Raw genomic sequence first — 10,159 nt, 5'->3', positions numbered from 1 at the left:
CGCAACCAGAGCCAATCCTACCGACCAAAATCCGCGGCCGAAAACTCTAAGGTCGTCTCGGAGATTGCCCGCGTCGATGGCACCACAACTAAATTCCCACTAACGATTGGGAGATACATTGGTTCATCCGGCCCGGACGATCACATGAACATCTTCACCGACGCCAGGTGTAATGGCAAGTGGGACGAGGCCACTTGGTGTCATTTTTTCCCCCAGACCCTCACTGGTCTGGCGAGGGCTTGGTTCGATTCTTTGCCAGTTGGATCACTGGCTTCATTTGAGGACCTACAAGCAAGGTTCCTCGCACATTTCAGCCAGCAGCGACGTCACAAACGTGATTCTATGGACGTCATGAACATCTGGCGCGAAGACAATGAAACTCTGGAATCATTTGTCGTCCGCTACAATAAAGAATGCCTTAAGATAGGCGGTGTTGCAGACCAAATGGCACGCAACCATTTCATACGAGCCGTCAAGGAAGAGGAAATGGTTATGACCATCTCAGGCAAGGAGGGCTTGCCAGAAAAATGGGACGACGTCATGGCCGCGGTCAAGACGTACGCCCAAACTCAGCGGTCTCTCAAACCGCATAATGACAAGGCAAAGCCTCAAGCGGAAGGCCAATCCTCCCGCCAAGACTCCAAGCGCAATAACAAGCGCAGCCGGGACACATGGAATCGTGGCAACGATTCCAAACCTTACGTCCCGCGGAGTCACCAGCCCAACGCAAGGGCAACGATCAATGCCCAACGTGACAATCGGGCATCTAAGAAGGAATCTCGGAACCGTAACTGGACTGAGATTAACCAGTCGCCAAGCGACGTCCTCCTCACGGACGCGCAATTCTTGCGACCGGCCCAACCGATGAAGTCCAAAAAGAACCAGGATCTCACACTTTACTGTGAGTATCACAGGGACTCGGGCCACACAACAAACAACTGCATCAGTCTCCGACTGGAGATCGAGCGGGCCCTGAAGGAGGGGAAGCTGCAACACTTGTTGTCAGCCGCGCAAAAGCAAACCAAGCGCATCACCCTCCACAACGAGGGCACCTCCACGGGTAAAAGGACCATGTATGTGGCCTCAACCCACATGATCAATGGAGGACGTGGAAAGCCGTGCAAGGCGACAAGAAGACCGGACAATGATTGGAAAGACGAACAAGTCGTCTTTCCAAAAGTCTGAGGCGGACCGCGCGACAGGCGCGCCGTCGTTATTACAGGCTACCTGGATCACTACTGCACAGAGCGATTATTTATCGACCCAGGCGGTACATCTGACATCATATATGAGCAATGCTTCAACCAGTTCGATTAAGAAGACAAGGATCAGTTGCAGCCGGTAGATTACCCTTTGGCCGGATTCGTAGGGGAAACCGTGTTTCCCCTGGGCCAAATCACTTTTCCCGTACGCCTTACCAACGGAAGGCACACGCGAATGGAGGAGGTGAACTTCATGGTTTTACCTCACACCTCCCGATACGATGTACTCCTCGGGCACGAGTCCCAAGGAAATTTCAACATGATTACCTCCGTCCCCCAGTCTGCCATCGGTTTCCCAACCGAAACGGGGGTCGCGATAATCTATGCCCGGAAAGAGGTTATATCCACGGACGAGCTGCGTCTGACCAAGATGGCGAGGCCCACCCCAGCACCCAACCGGAAAAAATGGGTTCTTAATGCAAGATAGTGATCGGAGTGTCGCGCTCCGGTCAAAGATAATATTTATATGCCCTAATTACCCTTAACAAATAGCTAGTGGTAGCAAGGGGTCGAACCACGAAGAGTATGTGGTTTGTGTGTGGATTCGATTGAATTATCAAGAATGTCACGATTTATGAAGCTTACTAGAATGTGTTTGTATTTTTGTTTAATTGAGAGATGTGAATTTAATCTAAAGAAATTAGTGTAATTGATTGACAACTAAAAAGCAATGATTGCACAAAAATTTGATTAATAAACGATAATGAGAAAAAGGATTCACACCTGGTTTCGGTAATTGTCAACCTAGGGTTTCTACAAGTTTTAGATTCAACTCAAATGCATTCGATTAACGGATTTAGTGTACCGTGACTTAGGTGCTAATAGCTATCAACGTCCCGAAGAACGGACAAAAATACACTTTGTAATCAACACAAGTAAATCCTAACAACGACAATGCACAATTACATATCACTATTTCGCAAAGTCATAACTTTTAACATCGTTCGACAATTTACGAATTCGCAACAAATGTAACACTATTGTCAAAAGTTTCAAAAACCAAACACAAATTGTCACTAAGTTGAAACAAGAACAATTCGAAACCTTAAAATTAACAACTACCTACACCGGGGTGAAACCGAGATGATTAGCCGCTCATGGTTGAAGAAGCTTGATCACCGGATGCACGAGACTTGAATTGGGTCATCTCGAAGCTTGAGGATGGTAGAAGGATGAGGATTAGGATGTTGGTGAATGATGAAGGTGAATGGAAGGATGGATTGGATTGGATGAACTAGGGTTTGGATGATGATTGTGAAGAATGATTGATGATGATGATCTTGATTCGGTTGATGTAAAAAATGATAGATGGAATTGGAGATGGAGTGGTAGGTGAATGGTGATGAGTCTTGGCTCCCAGATATTGTTTCCAACCCAAAAACTAGTGTAACTTACGAATTCAATACCCCAGAGCCAATAGAAATCGAGCTTAACCCCTAAATCAACCAAAATCCCATTTCAGAAAATTGTTACCCATCGCCGACGGCCCTCAACCCGTCGCCGACGGGCTGTGGTTTTCTCTTCTCTCTCCGACGGGTTAATTATCTGGATACGGGAACATTTGGCTGACGGGCTTAACCGAAGGGCGTCGCCAACGGCTTGGGACCCGTCGGCGACGGGCTCTCAAAACTTCGATTTCTGATTGTGCTCGTTTCACTCCCGTTTGATCAGTAATGCGTTCCGGTGCTCCGGTTTTCGACCCGGTGACTCGTAAAGCTCCCGAAAAGCTCCTTAAACTTCGTTAAACCTGCATAAACACAAATCTAATTAAAAGTAGGCCATTCAAGATTAAAACTTATATAAAAACATAAAATTACACGATTACGAGCACCGGTTTTCAACCACGTATCACATCCCCACACTTGTCTTTTGCTTGTCCTCAAGCAAATCTGTTTTTCACTTTCACGTGGGTCGAACAACAAATACGCTTCCCATTCCCGAGACAAAGGTTAAGGTCTATTGTCATACAAAAGTTCACATTCTTTACAATTTCCACATATTTACCGGTAAAGTGAATAATCACATATAATAATGGTTATCCAAGATTAACCGCCTGTAAAACTAACAAGTCATGCATATCCCTCACAATGTTCTCTCCATTCGGCTTATAATTCTGCTAATGTATATAATGTAGTAGCACTTCAATCAATTAATCGCTCAAAACCGGTTAGAACACGTACCCGCATAAGCTTGCAACTCAATCATTCTCCACCACCGATCACGAATACTAAGCACAAGTCATGGGGTCTTTGTAAGGGTTGTAACGGGGCTAGGCTAGGGGTAGGAAGCAGGATATTTTTAGGTGGCTAAGGTGATGAAAATTCGATTCTTATTACAACGCAACTATTCTAAACTCAAATAAACTATAAACATCAACTATAAAGCAATGATTTTCGCCTTTTATTCAATAGCTCGAAACACATATTTTTGGATTTTCTCAATGATTTTTCATTCTTTTTCGCAACATTTTCTGTGTTTTTTTATGTAATTCACAACTATACAACTTAAACTCCTATAATCGAATTTTCATCACATGGGTTTAAAAAGAAAAGGCTTATGGTTATGGGCTAAATGGGTTGTCATACGAACGGTTTAGGCTCAAAGTTGGCTACTAGGGGATAATTTTTGGGTAAGGATATAAAAATGGTGTAAAAGGAAAAGGTTTACCTAATGCCTTAATCATTCTCGTGCTTGTATTCGGTCTATGGTCTCGAACGTATAAAAAATTGCAAGTTCTACAATACGCGACTAATGGTCCACTCAACAAAGAAACATATAAATGCAATTCTACGATATAAAAGTGGCTCAAACCTCACGTATAAGGGTATGATATGTGATATGCATGATATACTAGTTTCTTAGGCGGATTATTCCCAAATAACCACCCGCTAAATACCCGTCATGCTATTAATTTGAACTTGACCATGACAAAAGACCAAATGGGTTGTGCCATCCCTCGTTGACTTAGTTACTTGTGCTTTTAAGATCGCTTTTGAAACAAGAATTTTTTTTTTGAAAAATTTTGAAATTTTTCCCCCATCCCCACACTTGAGGTAAACATTGTCCCCAATGTGTAGTGTTTAAATGAATGGGTCAAAATCGAAAATTTTTACTACTCCCCCATCACCACACTTGAGGTAAACATTGTCTTCAATGTGTAAGAACTAGAGTTTTTAAAACGCACAAGGGATGTGACACGGCTAACCTCCCCAAAATTTCACCCCGGAAGATAAAATACAAAATACAATCCACTTATTCCTAACTAAGAATCAAAGTAAAAAAGAAACACATGCACCTGATTTTTGTCGCTTGATACTCATATCTCCTTTGTCTCTTCATAAAAACGGTTGTCCCACGAACATATTGTACCTACAAATTCTAATCCTTGTGTAGAAGCATGCTTCTCACAACCATCAAAATTTGTTAGTTACCTAGTTCTACCCTTTTTATGAAACACATTACCAAGCCATGCATTATTTCACTTTGATTTATGTGGAAAATAATTTACAACAACAACAAACCTAACTCACTTTCGTAGGAATCACGGTTGCATTTAGAGTATGCAACAAGCCCTTTTAAACCCCCCAATAGCTTGGGAGGACGAGTAGGTCTCGTGAGGGTTATATAGGGAACACACCCACAATGTTCATTTAACTAGGCAGAAATTAAATAAAAACGACAAAGAAATAATAAAAAAACAAAGTAAACAACAACAACACAAAACATACCATACCTCTACCGCTGATATCGCTCGTTTGGATCAACTGGCGGGTTCGGCTGGTATTGATAACTAGTGAGGGCCTCGAACATTTCCCTATAGTTATCGAGGGGACTCTGCTCCCCTTGAGGCGACGGTTGGTACGGAATGGGGATAAAACTAGAGCCTACCGCTTCGGGCCAATGAGGAGTCGGGTCGGATGGGCCTTGTGGGTGGGGAAGGTCGGGGTAATTGGTCCATCCCGAGTGCTCAGCATATGGGAGGCCGGCTTGATAGTCTCTTTGGTGTCGCTCCTGATCGTGGAGCACCTTGGCATTATTAACAGCCATTTGTTGAGAGACATACAAGGCACTCCAACGGCGTCGGTTCAATTCTCTTGCTTCATTTTGACGCGTTGCCTCTGCTTCTTCCCACGCCCGTCTTCGGGCTGCCTCATCCTCTTGCATCTTCACCAACTGTTCCATGTGTGACCTCTGCATTGCTTGGAACAGTTGTTGCTCCTCCACAAACTTATTCATTCTCTCCCGATGGGCTTCTTGAGCTGCCCAATACTCCTGCATTGAGGGTCCCTGTGACTCCTCCCAAGCTTCCCTCCTTCGGTTATACACTCGGCCTTCACCTATACATGCAGAGACATTGTCATATATCTCTTGCTGTCCCCGATCAAAATTTTTGTAGGAGGGCACCCGTCTCATGCTCACAAAGCCCGCCACATCTGCGTTAATTTCTTTATGCGGCCTCATGTATCTTTGTCTGGATCTTTGTGGACCAGAGGGTTCAGCTTCCTCCTCTTCATCACCCATTTCTTCATCTTCTTCCAATTCTGGTGGTGCCCCTGAAGTAAGAAACTCATACTTGTTACCCAACCTATCAGTCACAACATACTTGTTCCCCGAGAGTTTAATCTCTATCTTCCAGTTCTTCTTCATGGAGGCCTTGTTAATTTCCTCCAACGGTTTAGGCACCCATAGTGATTTCGGGGTTAAGCAATTTTGTTGCACAATCATGGCACTATGAGGCGTGCGTATGGAATAAAACGCCTCTGGGACGACTCCCGAGTAGCCCACGTATTCATCATCACTATGTGTCTCTATGACAACGTAGGGGTCCCGTAAATCAAAGAGTGCACCACCCTACAGTCACTCGCTCTAACACCTCCACGATCACCAAACCTCACCAAAATGTTCTCAACAGAAATCCCTTGGAGAATCTTTCCCTCGATCGTCATTTGAGTTCTCTTTGCTTATCCTCCTTTGTTGTAAGGTAAGATAACTTCTATCAGCTGCTCGGGATCATCAGTGTTCATATGATTATCCAAGAAACGCTCAATAGGTGGGTAATCGTATGCTTGCACTCCCAAGGAGTCGAAACGCGCAATACAATTCATAGTTTCAAAGGACATTGTCATGTTCACTCGGCTAGTCTTCCCCACCAACTTCCACTGCGATGGAGGTTCATTTTTGTTCACAAGCTTCAAAGTGGATAACCATTAACAAACCTCCGCTAAATACACCCTGGAGGTATCATCTTCACACCAGTCAAGGACTCTTTCCCAACCTTGACGTTCGAACATCTGTACAATCCTAATCTGTCGAAATTCTTCCACGTTTACAACCCGTTCACATATCACCCTTTCTGGAACTGTGGTGTTCACATTGTTTACCATCTTCCACTTCCATAACTTAGCCTCAAACTTCCTATCCTGATAACCCGATAATGGCTTGTTTTTCTCGTCGTCCCAAATTTGAGCGCTACTGCTATTTTTAAATTTTTCCCAAGCCCAGTCTTGCCTGGATAGTCTCGCATCATTCTCTTCCACGGAGCTTAGTTGCTCCCACTTCTTAGGTATTAAACCGGAAGAAGAACCGACTCCTGATGATGAAGCTTGCTGATGTGTTGAAAAAACACCGTCATTTACCCGTGTATTTTGTATTTTATTTTTATAGTTTTGAGTCATTTTTAGTTTTTATACAATTGTATTTTATTATTTTGTGTTTCGGCAGTTCCTGGTACTAATGGAGTGAAAAAGAGTAATAATTAAATGACCAACCAGTTGGATATAAAAAAAAAGTGACAGAAATTAAAATTGCTGATATTTTTCGTGATTGAGCCGAGCCTACTGTCTCTACATTTTTAAAGTATGACGGCCATATTTATAATTAGGATTATTGCTAGTGGGCCGCCAAAGAAAAATGACCCCAAACATGCACGTTCACAACATATCATTGGGGGAAATTGTGTTGTTCTATTGGACCTTTGAAAAGTGGAGGTGATTATAAAAGGAAAACAAAACCCTAATGAAAAAGGGTCCATAATATATATACATATATGTGGACGTGAGTTAAGGGGTGTGGCAAATTGATCATTGTTCTCGAAAAACCATAAGGCATTGGCGGCAGACACGAAAGAATTAACAGAAGATTGGCGGCTGAAGGAGGGATCCCTGTTGGTTTTTGAGAAACATCATTAGTGGGGGAATTAATATATTCGAAAGAAGGCAACAGACGGCAGCCAGTTGTTTTTTTTGGCGCAAGAAAGAAAAAGAAGAAGCATTCGGTTCGTGTTCGCGGGTTCGATATTACGCTTAATTTTTCTAATATTTTGCATTGAACCATGTTTTGTTTAGTTTTCACAACTGAATTTGTTTGGTTCTTGATTATGAGTGGCTAAACTTTTAAGCTACCTAGGTCGAGATGAACTAGACGATTGTAATGCGTTTGTGACATGTTTTCGGTTATTTGATGTGATTTACATAACTTTTCTTTGATATTGATCTTGATATTGCATGTTGGTATGTTTTGGTTATTTTATTAGTCAATAAATTCAGCGGTTTAGGCACGAAGAAATTCCCCCTAGACTTAGGATTTAATTTAATTCGTTGATCTTAGGATTTTCGGGTTAGGTATTGTGTTGAGAAATTGACCAAGTTGATTAATAATTAAAATCACTATATTAAAACTTGCATCCTCATCTTGTGACTCGAAAGACGATTAGGGTGAGCTAGGTTATTAGCTAATTATTGGTGAGTAGATTGGGTGACCGATAGCCCGGGCTCGTTTATTGCATCGTAATTAAGGTTTCCTAGGATTTCAATTATCAAAGTTGGGTTTGCTTTGCGATTTTGGGATCTTCTCTTAACATAACTGTCTCTGAGGTCAAAAGGATTCTATTTTCGTAGGATTTGGTATCGATAGCTCGAGCCGGTTCGTTCTAGCACTTCACATTTAGTCTTGCTTCTTCATTTGGGACATCTCTAGCGGGGGGGTCAATTGAGGGAAATAGATATTTAGCCGTTATCATTGTCACATTAGCATTGCATGATTCTAGGGATTCGACACCTAGGTAGCCTTTATCTCATATATATTCAATTTGCTCGCGTGTTTGCTTCGTTTGTTGGCTTTGTTTCATACGTCTTCTTATTTAATTTAGTTATTATTTAATTATTAAAAATCACTTCCAAATCAAAATTAAAAATTGACTTTTTATTCGACAAAGGTTCATTATCTAGAGTTTGCATATAGTGTCCACGGATTGATATCCGGTCTTGCCATCTACACTACATTGCGACCGGTGCACTTGCCGATTGTGTGTGGTTTAGGTTGTGATTCCATTTTTAAAACTTGTTCGAATTTAATATATACACTTTCACACATCAAGGTTTTGGCGCCGTTGCCGGGGACACTAGCACTTTAGAGAATGACCCGAGTCGTCTATTTAGTTGTTTACTTGCTTTCGTAGATTTCCCTTGCCTTTAGGTGCCTTTTGCTTGCAATTTGTGCCTTTAGGGTTAGATTTGCTTTAGTTTTTAGATTAGTTGTCTCAGTACACATTCCATCTTCTGCTTTTACTATGGGTGACAACGAGGCCCCAGCTAGGAGAGTCGTCGCAGACTACGCCCGGCCGAACGCGGCCAATGCTCGATCCAGCATTACCCGACCCGCTATCGGAGTTAATCGCTGGCAGATTTCGCCTCAGATCATCACGATGGTTACGAACACCATCCAGTTCCATGGATTACCTTCTGAGGACCCGAATGTCCATCTCTCTCGCTTTTCAGCTATCTGCGATACGTTTCAGGAGCAGGGTGTCACCGAGGACGCCTGCAAGCTGCGTCTATTTCCATTCTCGCTTGCTGATCGTGCTCATGCTTGGTTGGAATCCCTTCCTACGGGATCCATCACCACTTGGGCCGGAATGAAAGACAAGTTCTTAGGCAAGTACTTTCCTCCTTCCAAAACTGCTCGTCTGAGGAGCATGATTCAAGAGTTTCGCCAAAAGGAGGGGGAGTCTTTTTACGAGACATGGGAGCGTTTCAAGGAGCTGCTGCTCAAGTGTCCTCATCACGGATTCGAGGATTGGGCGTTAGTTGAGAAGTTCTATTATGGAGTAATGCCCGCTACGAGGAATATGCTGAACACCACTGCTGGTGGCAATCTGATGACCACCAAAACACCAGAGGAGTGCACTAAGATGTTTGAGGACATAGCGATGAGTAGTTATGAGTTTCCTGATTCTAGAGATTCATCCACTACACATAGAGGAGTGCACGAGGTCGATGAAGTCACCAGGATGCAAGCACAGATTGACGCTCTGCAAAAGCAGGTGGGTGATATGAAGATACAGAAGGAGCAACTATGCGAGATATGTACTGGGAAGCATGACACGACCGCGTGTCCTATTGCTCCTACTGAGTCACCAGAGCAGGAAGAGTTTGTGAGAAATCGAAATCAGAACAATTTCGGGGATCGCTACAATTCGAATTGGAAGAACCACCCAAACTTCAGTTGGAAGAACAGCAACCCACCGGGGTTTCAGCCGCGTCAGAGTTTGTTTCAGGACGCAGGAGCAGGAGCGAGTTCGGGTACGAAGAACCCGACAATAGAGGAGATTGTTGGTGCACTACATCTGTTGATTCCGTCTAGGTGTCTAGGATCAGGTCTTGCATTGTATTGTATAGCATAGGGCACGTTTTACGAGAAAACGGGAGTCTGTATAGGTTTTATAGGCTAGGACCGCTCATAGGGTCTTGAGGGTCTTGGATCGCTTATTTGGCATGTTAGGACCGCTTATGTGAACATGTCTGGACCGCTCATACGGACATGTGTCACATGAGCGATCCCAAACCTCTATATATAGAGGTCTTTAGGGCGATCCTTAGTAGTTAGTGATTGTATTCCAC

General features: G+C 43.3%; 1 non-coding gene across 1 annotated transcript; it reads right to left on the bottom strand.

Annotated features, from left to right (window-relative positions):
• Positions 1 to 9,222: 9,222 nt before the first annotated feature.
• LOC118486001 lies at positions 9,223 to 9,329 on the bottom strand. Its single transcript, XR_004877858.1, has one exon. It is a non-coding gene; the product is annotated as a small nucleolar RNA R71 (small nucleolar RNA).
• Between the last annotated feature and the right edge of the window lie 830 nt (positions 9,330 to 10,159).

Source organism: Helianthus annuus, chromosome 13 (genome assembly GCF_002127325.2).
Source record: "Helianthus annuus cultivar XRQ/B chromosome 13, HanXRQr2.0-SUNRISE, whole genome shotgun sequence".
NCBI classification, from domain to species: domain Eukaryota; kingdom Viridiplantae; phylum Streptophyta; class Magnoliopsida; order Asterales; family Asteraceae; genus Helianthus; species Helianthus annuus.
The sequence above is the reverse complement of the archived record's forward strand: the minus strand, read 5'-3'. Positions and strand labels throughout refer to the sequence as shown.